This window comes from Cetorhinus maximus, chromosome 3 (assembly GCF_964194155.1).
Source record: "Cetorhinus maximus chromosome 3, sCetMax3.hap1.1, whole genome shotgun sequence".
Taxonomy (NCBI): domain Eukaryota; kingdom Metazoa; phylum Chordata; class Chondrichthyes; order Lamniformes; family Cetorhinidae; genus Cetorhinus; species Cetorhinus maximus.
Window position 1 is genome coordinate 158,502,930 of NC_135881.1, and position 12,236 is coordinate 158,515,165.

General features: G+C 45.9%; 1 protein-coding gene across 3 annotated transcripts in view; it reads left to right on the plus strand.

Annotated features, from left to right (window-relative positions):
- Positions 1–12,236, plus strand: part of tmem108 (transmembrane protein 108) — a 228,844-nt gene that overhangs the window by 61,001 nt on the left and 155,607 nt on the right. The gene's annotated exons all lie outside the window — the stretch shown is intronic.

A 12,236-nucleotide genomic window follows, 5' to 3' on the forward strand; every position in this document is an offset into this window, starting at 1 on the left:
TGAATCAGCTGGACTTTTGCAACAAACTGGTATTTCCATGGTCACCATTACTGATAGTAGCTTTTTATTCCAGATCACCTTAATTAACAAAATTTCAATTCCCCAGCTACCATAATGGAATTTGAACTCGGGTCTCTGGACACAACATTATGTCAACTGTTATGGTAGTCATTTTACTACCGTTTTTCGGTACTAAACCAATTTAGAAGCGCTTTATATCTAGAGGGCTAGAATATAAAGGGGGAGAGAGTTTTATTTACACTGTGCAAGGTTAGTCCATGTCTGGAGCATTGTATATAATTCTGGACACCTGATCGAAGAAAGATATATCCGTTGTGGAAGGAATGTAGCTCAGATTCACCAGAATGCTACCAGGGCTCTTGTCGGACATTAATCACACCAAGGCATCATTAATACGTAGAAACCCCATTTATTACTTGTGCACAAGGGAGACAGCATACAAAAGAGCTACTGTACAGTCTCGTAGCAGAATACACACAGACCTGTTAAAAGCATTTTTACAGCCAATCAGTAAATTTTGCACAAACCTATCCGCTTATTTGCATAAGTTAACTGACTAATCCATATTTCAGTAAATTTTCATTCCCAGCACAATAGACGCAAATGCTTATCACAATCCTGATTACATTGGCCTGAGAAAGAACAAAATAGAATGTTTTAGGGCTCATCCTACAACTGTGGTCAGACAAGATGGTATTGTTCTCAAGGCTGCAGTATTTTTCTCTTAGGCCTAGCCATATAATTCAACTTCTCCATTAACCCTCTTAGCACTAAAGGGGTTCCCTATAGTTGCCTAGGCCACCACACTTCCCCCCTTTTGTCCTACAAGGACAATCCACCAATCTTAGCCAAGTTCTATGTATCCTGGTTGCCGGGCTTCATCCTCAGTGGGGTCCTGATTCCTGAGGAGAGGGAGGGAATAGATTGCTGGCTTGCCACCAGGACTCTGGAGGTTCTGTAGTCGGTAGACAGAGCGGATGCGGCAGGTCTGATTGAGCTGCAACGCTCGCAGGGCCAGCAATGCGGGGCAACCGGACTGATTTTTGTAATTGCAAGGCCCAGATTCTTCAGTGTAGTAGCCATTAGAGGTCCAAATGGAGGTGGAATTATCTGAGGTGAGATTGTATGATCGTTGGCAATCACACCCACCCACGTTAAAGTATGTGAGACTATCCTCAGATCTCGGGACCTGCGAAAGACATACCATCTCATTGGCCTTGCATTCCCAAAAGGTGGTCTTAGGACCAGACTGGTTGTGGAACCGAAATCGGCCCTCCTGGTAGTTATAATCAGCAAGGTAGGCACAGGAACCCAATGGCAATTCGCCCACCCGAGCACTACCCTTGGTATAATTTCTCCTGACGCATAGCCAGGCCAGCCCCTTAACAACCACAAATGTGGGCTCCCATCTCCAAATTGGCATTCGATGAATGAGGGCCCCTGTATTGCCTAGGGACCATGTGGAATCTGAGGGGAAAGCCAGAAAATGCATCTCTGAGGAGGAGGGGTTAACAGGAAAATGAGTACAAATCGAACATTTAGTTCAATTAATGCTACGGCCTGCATTCGTTGAACCGCAGGATTGGTAGTCCATGGCAAGGACCATGCAGGATAGGATCCAAATCAGAGTCAGCATTCTGACGGCTCAGTTAAAGTTCCTGCACAAGCACTTCCGCCTGAGGTCAGCGTCCGCTTGACGTGCGATGCGTGGATCCACAAGGGTCATCCTTCAACTCTCACGGCCGTATGGGTGGTGAGCAGGACTTGGAAAGGTCCCTCCCATTGAGGTTCCAAACAGTTCTTTCTCCTGAAGGTCTTTACCAGGACGAGATCCCCAGGCTGTTATTGATGGCAGTCTTCAATGGTAGGCTTTTTCTGAGCTTCTACTACCTGCGTATGCAAGCTTTTGAGAGAATTAGTAAGCATTATACAGTATGTAACCATTCCCTCATCCATAGCGTGGATGTCCATTTCCCTAGCAGACAAAGGTGGTGCCACTGGGAGGCGCATAGGACGTTCCATTACAACTTCATAAGGGGAAAGGGAAGTGGTACGGTTAGGGTGAGAGCGCATAGTCATGAGCGCCAAGGGTAGAGCTTCAGGCCATTTCAAACCGGTTTCTTCACATAATTTAGCTAGTTTGTTTTTCAGAATACCGTTTTGTCTTTCCACCGCCCAAGTAGACTGGGGGTGGTATGGGCAGGAAAGGTGATGGTTGCATTGTGAGGCCTTCGGCAGTTCCTTTATCACTTTAGCGGTAAAATGAGGCCCATTATCACTCGATAAAATCTCTGGTATCCCAAATCTGGGTATATATTCACGTAACAACAATTTTGCAACAATAACAGCATCATTTCGTCAGGTGGGATACGCCATCGTGAGAACAAACATACTATAAATAAAACATAATTATATCCCATACATTTAGGCAGTTGTATAAAGTCCATTTGTAGGTGTACAAACGGGTCCCATGGCTGGGTTCCCGTACCAGCAGTCACTGTGGGCGTCTTGCCTGGGTTGTGTCGTTGGCAAAGCAGACATTGTGAAGCTATTTTAGCTGCCATGGCGAAAAACCCAGGCGCAATCCACATCTGCTGTGCCATTCTGTTCATCCCCCTTTGCCCCAATATTTTCTACTCTATATAATGTCCTGCCGGGTGTTGACATGGGAATGACAGGTATTACTAATACAATGCCTATTAGCATATTACTATTCACTATACATTCAACATTCATTCTATATACACATGTCAAACCTCTGAGCTGGCAACCGGTCAAGTCATGATTCTTGTGTCGTGAGAGATTCAATAAATGCTCATTAGTTACCCATAAAGGGACTACCCCTTCATTAATCTGTCTTAAATTTTCTCGGGCTTGTTCCAGTGCCCAAGATCCATAGGTGCTGCATAATCATTTCTGCTCGCTTCGTCTGAAATATCTTTCCCTGTTTCAATTAATTTATTGATAGTCCCCGCATAACTTTCGAGCACGGTAACCAGGCTTTGGATTAACTGTGTCACGTCCTGGTCCGTATCTAATTGGGTATCCTATATCCCCTGTCCCCGCTCTAGAATCTCCTTAAGCTTAAAGCTCAGGGTACAGACCTTCTGGTCAACAGTTGCCAGGTTCTGAATTAACCACTGATGTCTCTATATTGAATATCATAGCGGCATCATTTATCAGGCTGCGCTTAACGCGGTTCCCTCCCAAGCCTGATCGCATCCCGCCATTGAACTGAACTGCTTCAGTCATCAATTGGCGCGTCAGAGCTGTATAGAGTGCTTGGGTATGGGTTGAGCACCACTGGGGCAGGACGACACCGGATACATTCAAGACTACGGGTACCAGCTCATGGTGTACATTATCATACAAAACTTCTGATTAACCAGTACCAAACCATTCGTTGGTCTTGGATGCATAGTACGGACAAGATGGGTCAGTCGGTGTGGTTTGAGGGGCTTCAATTATCTCTACTCGGACTGTGGAAGTAGATTTGGCTGGGTAGTGGCGGACCTCCCATGCCCGATCTGAAGCAAACCCTTACTACAATTTGAAAGCACTTGTTCTCCTACTGTTACATTTATCATTCCCCGTTGCGTGTCGCATTCGGCACTGTCCATGCTGTACCAAAGTTCCTCATGCGGTGCGGGATGAGCATTGATGATCCCCGACCTTGTTGCCAGTACTGAAATGCCCACGACCAGGATTGTAAATCTGTGGAGACATTAACATCGGCTCCCATTCTCATATCTACAAGTGCGCATGTATCACCTGTCATAATTACCTCGTACGGTCCATGCCTGTTCGCTCCGAGCTCACCTTGATCATCACCTTATTCCCCACTTGGTCCATTGTTGCTCTTTGGATTTGCCTGTTTCACCCTTAATCACCTGTTGGTCTCTGACTTTCTCCCTTAACTCATGCAATTGCTTACTTAATTCCCTTACCTAGTCCATATTTTTCCTTTCAGTGGCCCTACATCTCCTCCTCCCACTAAAATGCCTTCAGGTAATTGCATGGCCCTTTCTGTTATCAATTCAATGCAGTGAACCTGGTAGTCCTATTTGGTGTAGCCCTAAGGTGCATCAGAATGCTGAGCAATACTGTGGCCCAGCTGTTGCCTGTCTCCTGAATTGCTTAGGCTATAGATGTTTTTAAAGTTCAGTTCATCCTTTCCACCGTCCCTGGACTCTGGGGGTGGTAAGGAATATGGAATTTCTGTTGAATCTCCATAAGATTACACACCTCTTTGATGACACTCCCTGTGAAATGAGTTCCCTGATCTGAATCCATCTGGGTAGGCACTCCCCACTCCTTCCAGTTTACTCTCTCCTGCTGCTGTCTCATGTCAGATCTCAATTCCTTAAACAACTCTACAATGCACCTTCTTATCCTATCTTTCAATGGCTCAGTATCTTCACTTCCAGTGATGGTTCTCTCTGGGAACCGCTTAACTCTGCCTGTCATCAGGGTGTTAATCCTGTGGTCTTACTTTTTGTAGCTCACAGGCACATTAATATAATCAGTAATACGTCTATTTAGCCTTTTTCCAGCTTTCCCTTTACCTATATCCATATTGTGGTAAATTGTTGTTAAGTATTATTATTTCTCCTTACATTTCAATCCCTGAACTGCAGATTCCACATAGTTTTACCTCTAAGTTTTTTTTTTTCTGACCAAGATCATCCTAAGATTCTCTTGAGTTCAGTTTCTCTATTGTCTTGATCGTTTATAATGTTTCCTTACTCTTTAGGCAGTTCCAATGCCTCAGTTGATGGCCAGATTAGCAAATTAATTTCCCTTAAAACTGTTTGTACATTATATCCTCTTTCCCTAACTCATTCTCCTATTTGCCTCCTACCATTTTACACATGCAACAGCTACCATCTTATCTTATAAAAACAAAAAGCTAAAAGCTACTGCAGATGCTGGAAATCCAAAACAAAATAAAAACAGAATTACCTGGAAAAACTCAGCAAGTCTGGCAGCATCGGCGGAGAAGAAATCAGTCAACGTTTCGAGCCCTCATGGCCCTTCAGCAGAACTGAAGCATAGTTTCAACAAGGGAGAAATATAAATTGGTTTAAGGTGGGTGGGGGGGAAGAGACATATTGAGGGTGTGGTGTGAGCAGATAATCAAAAGATGTCAGAGACAAAAGGGTCAAAGAGGTGTTGAAGGTGGTGGTCTTTGTCTGAGAAAAGTGCTAATTAAGAATGCAAGACAGGATATTCAAAGTACAGCTCTAGTGGGGGTGGGGTGGAAAGACTAAAGGTTTTAGTTTTAGATTTAAAAATAATGGAAATAGGTGGGGAAAGAAGAATCTATATAAATTATTGAAAAAAAGGCGGGTGGGGGGGGGGAAAGAAACGGGGTGGGGATGGGGGGAGGGGAGTTTAAGATCTAAAGTTGTTGAATTCAATATTCAGCCCAGAAGGCTGTAAAGTGCCTAGTCGGAAGATGAGGTGCTGTTCCTCCAGTTTGCGTTGGGCTTCACTGGAACAATGCAGCAAGCCAAGGACAGACATGTGGGCAAGAGAACAGGGTGGAGTGTTAAAATGGCAAGCGACAGGGAGGTTTGGGTCTTTCTTGCGGACAGACCGCAGGTGTTCCGCAAAACGGTCGCCCAGTTTGCGTTTGGTCTCTCCAATGTAGAGGAGACCGCATTGGGAGCAACGAATGCAGTAGACTAAGTTAGGGGAAATGCAAGTGAAATGCTGCTTCACTTGAAAGGAGTGTTTGGGCCCTTGGACGGTGAGGAGAGAGGAAGTGAAGGGGCAGGTGTTGCATCTTCTGCGTGGGCATGGGGAGGTGCCATAAGTGGGGGTTGAGGAGTAGGGGGTGATGGAGGAGTGGACCAGGGTGTCCCGGAGGGAGCGATCCCTACGGAATGCCGTCAAGGGGGGTGAAGGGAAGATGTGTTTGGTGGTGGCATCATGCTGGAGTTGGCGGAAATGGCGGAGGATGATCCTTTGAATGCGGAGGCTGGTGGGGTGATAAGTGAGGACAAGGGGGACCCTATCATGTTTCTGGGAAGGAGGAGAAGGCGTGAGGGAGGATGCGCGGGATATGGGCCGGACACGGTTGAGGGCCCTGTCAATGACCGTGGATGGAAAACCTCGATTAAGGAAGAAGGAGGACATGTCAGAGGAGTTGTTTTTGAAGGTAGCGTCATCAGAACAGATGCGACGGAGGCGAAGGAACTGAGAGAATGGGATGGAGTCTTTACAGGAAGCGGGGTGTGAGGAGCTGTAGTCGAGGTAGCTGTGGGAGTCGGTAGGCTTGTAATGGATATTGGTGGACAGTCTATCATCAGAAATTGAGACAGAGAGGTCAAGGAAGGGAAGAGAAGTGTCAGAGATGGACCATGTGAAGATGATGGAGGGGTGGAGATTGGAAGCAAAATTAATAAATTTTTCCAGGTCCCGACGAGAGCATGAAGCAGCACCGAAGTAATCATCGATGTACCGGAGAAAGAGTTGTGGGAGGGGGCCGGAGTAGGACTGGAACAAGGAATGTTCCACATACCCCATAAAGAGACAGGCATAGCTGGGGCCCATGCGGGTACCCATAGCCACACCTTTTATTTGGAGGAAGTGAGAGGAGTTAAAGGAGAAATTGTTCAGTGTGAGAACAAGTTCAGCCAGATGGAGGAGAGTAGTGGTGGATGGGGATTGTTGGGGCCTCTGTTCAAGGAAGAAGCTAAGGGCCCTCAGACCATCCTGGTGGGGGATGGAGGTGTAGAGGGATTGGACATCCATGGTGAAGAGGAAGCGGTTGGGGCCAGGGAACTGGAAATTGTTGATGTGTCGTAAGGTGTCAGAGGAATCACGGATGTAGGTGGGAAGGGACTGGACAAGGGAAGAGAGAAGGGAGTCAAGATAACGAGAAATGAGTTCCATGGGGCAGGAACAGGATCGTGTCAGCCTGTTCCTGCCCCACGGAACTCATTTCTCGTTATCTTGACTCCCTTCTCTCTCCCCTTGTCCAGTCCCTTCCCACCTACATCCGTGATTCCTCTGACACCTTACGTCACATCAACAATTTCCAGTTCCCTGGCCCCAACCGCTTCCTCTTCACCATGGATGTCCAATCCCTCTACACCTCCATCCCCCACCAGGATGGTCTGAGGGCCCTTAGCTTCTTCCTTGAACAGAGGCCCCAACAATCCCCATCCACCACTACTCTCCTCCGTCTGGCTGAACATGTTCTTACATTGAACAATTTCTCCTTTAACTCCTCTCACTTCCTCCAAATAAAAGGTGTGGCTATGGGTACCCGCATGGGCCCCAGCTATGCCTGTCTCTTTATGGGGTATGTGGAACATTCCTTGTTCCAGTCCTACTCCGGCCCCCTCCCACAACTCTTTCTCCGGTACATCGATGATTACTTCGGTGCTGCTTCATGCTCTCGTCGGGACCTGGAAAAATTTATTAATTTTGCTTCCAATCTCCACCCCTCCATCATCTTCACATGGTCCATCTCTGACACTTCTCTTCCCTTCCTTGACCTCTCTGTCTCAATTTCTGATGATAGACTGTCCACCAATATCCATTACAAGCCTACCGACTCCCACAGCTACCTCGACTACAGCTCCTCACACCCCGCTTCCTGTAAAGACTCCATCCCATTCTCTCAGTTCCTTCGCCTCCGTCGCATCTGTTCTGATGACGCTACCTTCAAAAACAGCTCCTCTGACATGTCCTCCCTCTTCCTTAACCGGGGTTTTCCATCCACGGTCGTTGACAGGGCCCTCAACCGTGTCCGGCCCATATCCCGCGCATCCTCCCTCACGCCTTCTCCTCCTTCCCAGAAACATGATAGGGTCCCCCTTGTCCTCACTTATCACCCCACCAGCCTCCGCATTCAAAGGATCATCCTCCGCCATTTCCGCCAACTCCAGCATGATGCCACCACCAAACACATCTTCCCTTCACCCCCCTTGACGGCATTCCGTAGGGATCGCTCCCTCCGGGACACCCTGGTCCACTCCTCCATCACCCCCTACTCCTCAACCCCCACTTATGGCACCTCCCCATGCCCACGCAGAAGATGCAACACCTGCCCCTTCACTTCCTCTCTCCTCACCGTCCAAGGGCCCAAACACTCCTTTCAAGTGAAGCAGCATTTCACTTGCATTTCCCCTAACTTAGTCTACTGCATTCGTTGCTCCCAATGCGGTCTCCTCTACATTGGAGAGACCAAACGCAAACTGGGCGACCGTTTTGCGGAACACCTGCGGTCTGTCCGCAAGAAAGACCCAAACCTCCCTGTCACTTGCCATTTTAACACTCCACCCTGTTCTCTTGCCCACATGTCTGTCCTTGGCTTGCTGCATTGTTCCAGTGAAGCCCAACGCAAACTGGAGGAACAGCACCTCATCTTCCGACTAGGCACTTTACAGCCTTCTGGGCTGAATATTGAATTCAACAACTTTAGATCTTAAACTCCCCTCCCCCCATCCCCACCCCGTTTCTTTCCCCCCCCCCACCCGCCTTTTTTTCAATAATTTATATAGATTCTTCTTTCCCCACCTATTTCCATTATTTTTAAATCTAAAACTAAAACCTTTAGTCTTTCCACCCCACCCCCACTAGAGCTGTACTTTGAATATCCTGTCTTGCATTCTTAATTAGCACTTTTCTCAGACAAAGACCACCACCTTCAACACCTCTTTGACCCTTTTGTCTCTGACATCTTTTGATTATCTGCTCACACCACACCCTCAATGTGTCTCTTCCCCCCCACCCACCTTAAACCAATTTATATTTCTCCCTTGTTGAAACTATGCTTCAGTTCTGCTGAAGGGCCATGAGGGCTCGAAACGTTGACTGATTTCTTCTCCGCCGATGCTGCCAGACTTGCTGAGTTTTTCCAGGTAATTCTGTTTTTATTTTGTTTACCATCTTATCTTGTTCAGGTTGCCTGGAGAGACTTTAAAATAAATAAAATATTCTCATAACTGTTTTAAAAACAGAAATCAGGTATTGACATGTTTTGCTTCCTTCTTCTCAAACATTTTATTGTCTCAAAAGTAACCCACTAAATTGTGTCTGACCCGTTTCTTTTAGAATTATCCCAGATTCATTAACTCAGCCAAAAATTGGATTTCTGCCAAACTTTGTCAAGGTCTTGAGCTTAGCTTCATATTTTGGGAACAGATTTTACAAATACAAAAGCTTGCAGCATTTGAATTAGTGCCAATTGTTATCAAATGGATATATCCGTTGTGGAAGGAGTGTAGCTCCGATTCACCAGAATGCTACCAGGGCTCTCAAAAGATAGTTTATAAAGAGAGATTACATAAACTGGACTTACATTCCAAGGAATGTCAAAGGTTGAATGGTGAGGTTTATAAGATTTTGGAAGTAATTGATAGGATGGATAGAGAGAACTGGTGGGGGAGTTTGGGACAAAGAGACATAACCTTAAAATCAGAGCCAGAACATTCAGGAGAGAAGCTCTTACAAAGAGTGGTAGAAATGTCAAACTCCCTCCCACAAAAAGCAGCTGAAGCTAGCTCAATTAATAATTTTAAATCTGAAACCGATAGATCTTTTTCTAGCTAAGAATGCGTTGCCAAAACAGGAAAATGGAGTTAAAAATGGACCATCCATGATCTCAATGAATCCGAAACAGGCTCGAGAGATTTAATGACCTAATCTTGTTCCCTGATAAGGTATTGGATCATGATGAGGATAGTTATAGGCTTTTAGGTAACATAGACATGATGGTAAAGTAAGCAAAAGGATGGTGGATGGAGTTCAATGGGGAGAATTGTGAAGTGATGTGCTTTGAGAGGATTAATATAGAAAAACAATATATTATAAATGACATGGTTTGCAAAAGTCTAGATGAGCTGAAGGATCTTGGTGCCCATAGGCACAAATCCATAAAATTGCAAGTTGATAAGGTGATTAAAAAAAGCATACGGATTACTTGGATTTATAAATAGAGGCATAGAATATAAAGGCAGAAAATCATTCAAGAACTTCATAGAAAGCACTGGTTAGGATAATTTTGGTCACCTTGGCCTTAGAAAGGGTAGAGAGGATGTTTAGCAGTATGTTACCAAGGATGAGGGACTTCAGTTATGACAAAAGGTTAGGACTGTTCTCCTTGGAACAGGAAATGTTAAGAATGACATATTAGAGGTTTTCAAGGTGACGATAAGTTTTGAGTGGATTAATAACGAGAGGGGTCATGGATTCAAAATCATTGGAAAAAAATCTATTGAGGTGTTGAGGATAATGGCCTACAGCTTCTGACCTTTGGAGAACCCCCAACCTCCTTTTAACGGGTCCCCACGTAAGGGTGGCATGGTAATTGCCCAGGTAGTTCAAACATCGGCTGGGTAATTACTGGGAACCATCTGAAACTCCAATTTAAATTGCAAACCAAAATAGCTACCCAGGAAAAGTTAGAAGAATGAAAACCACTTCTAACTCGTGGGTAACTATAGTGCTGCCCCCACTCCGCCCCAACTACCCCACTGGCCGTCCATGACCACCCACCTGAACCCATTGCAACCCCAGATCACCCTCCCGCCCCACTGACTACCCTCCTGAGCACCCTTCCACACCCGCCCCTGCCCCTGCAAACCACCACCCCCACCGCCGCCGCCCACTTCGCCCCGACTACCCTCCTGACTACTCCTGGAGCCTTGATTATCCTTCCAGTTAACCCCCACCTCCCCAACTACCCCCACAGGTCCCCCGGCCTCACCCCAATACCCCACCCCCCCACCCGGCTATCCTCCTGACTACCCCCTAAGCCCCTGACCCCCCCACCTATGGGACCTCCCAACTACCTCCCCACCCCCCTTTCTGATCACACCCCCCATGACCGCACAACCATCCCCACTGATCACCCACCCCACTAACCATCCAACACCCTCCACTGACCATCCTACCCCCTTGGCCTATCCCTTCCCCCCCGCCACTCACATTACAGTTACCTTCCCCCCCAGTATCTCAAAGTTGCTGGACATTTTACAGCAGCCAATGCCTTAAAAATGGGGCATGTCTTCCTTCTGTCTGACTCTGCTAGACTTGACCGAAGGCCTTGTGAACCCACTTTTCTCACCCAGCCTGAATTGGAAGCTTGGACGAGAAAGGTGCAACTATATTTTAGTGTAAGTAAATAGGAGTGGAGTAGCAATTGACTGTGACTGTCACTCCACAGAAGTTATGGCCCAGTATTTTTCACTTAGAGTTGTCAGGATCTGATGCACTCTAGCTAAAAAGATGATGAAAGCTGATTCTGTAAATTTTAAAAAAGGTTGGACAGGTATTTGAAAATCAGGGATTTACAGGTTTGTGGACAACATGCAGGAATGTAGGAGGAAGCATGAATGCTCCTTCAAAGAGGCAACACAGGCACAAAGGACTGAAATAACCTCCTCCTATACTGAAAATTTGTATGATTCTATGTACACCCGAAATCACTGAACTCCACTCCTACAAACTTCAGTGGGATTTTGTACAAGAATTGCATTTCAGTGAAGTCTTCAGTATGTACTTATCTTAAGAAACTTTACTTTTCCCAGATGTCATTGTTTTGCGTTCAATGACTGCAGTGCTTTCTCAGTTGTATGTCTTTATCAATTGTAAATTGAATCAGTTGTAAAAATGTCTGCTTACAGAGATTCCCTCATGGCAGAGGTCATATGACTACAGCAAGCCAGATAGGACATGTAGTGATGTTGCATTTCAAAACCCAAACAATCATGTTTTCATCACAATTTTGTGCCAACCTTTTCACATGATAAGTCCCTATGTCTAGAATCAATAGAGGAAATTTGTGCCCTCTCTCGTGGAGTGTTTGAAGGCGGGAATGGGATTTAATCGGGTGGGAGGGTGGTGTGCTAGCACCCTGCTGTCTTCCTCCATGGAGTCTCCAGGAATTTAAGGAATTCTCCAAGAATCCAGGAGAGAAGTCATCGGACATTAAAAATGATTGGGGCTTTTTGTCATTTTCTTTCAATATTTCTCCATCAGATTTAAAAATGGAAAAAAATGGCTGTTTGGCTGACAGTCTAGTATCATCCTATTGGGTAAAGAGTCTTTTTGCTTTCCAATTGACATAGGATAGTGGTACATCACGAGGATGGATGTGTTGGCTGATGAGTGGCTGCAGCGTGACGGCAAGTCATGTGAAGAAACCTCCAGCAATACATTTAATCATAATTTAATCACATTTAATCAGTTTGTCAAGG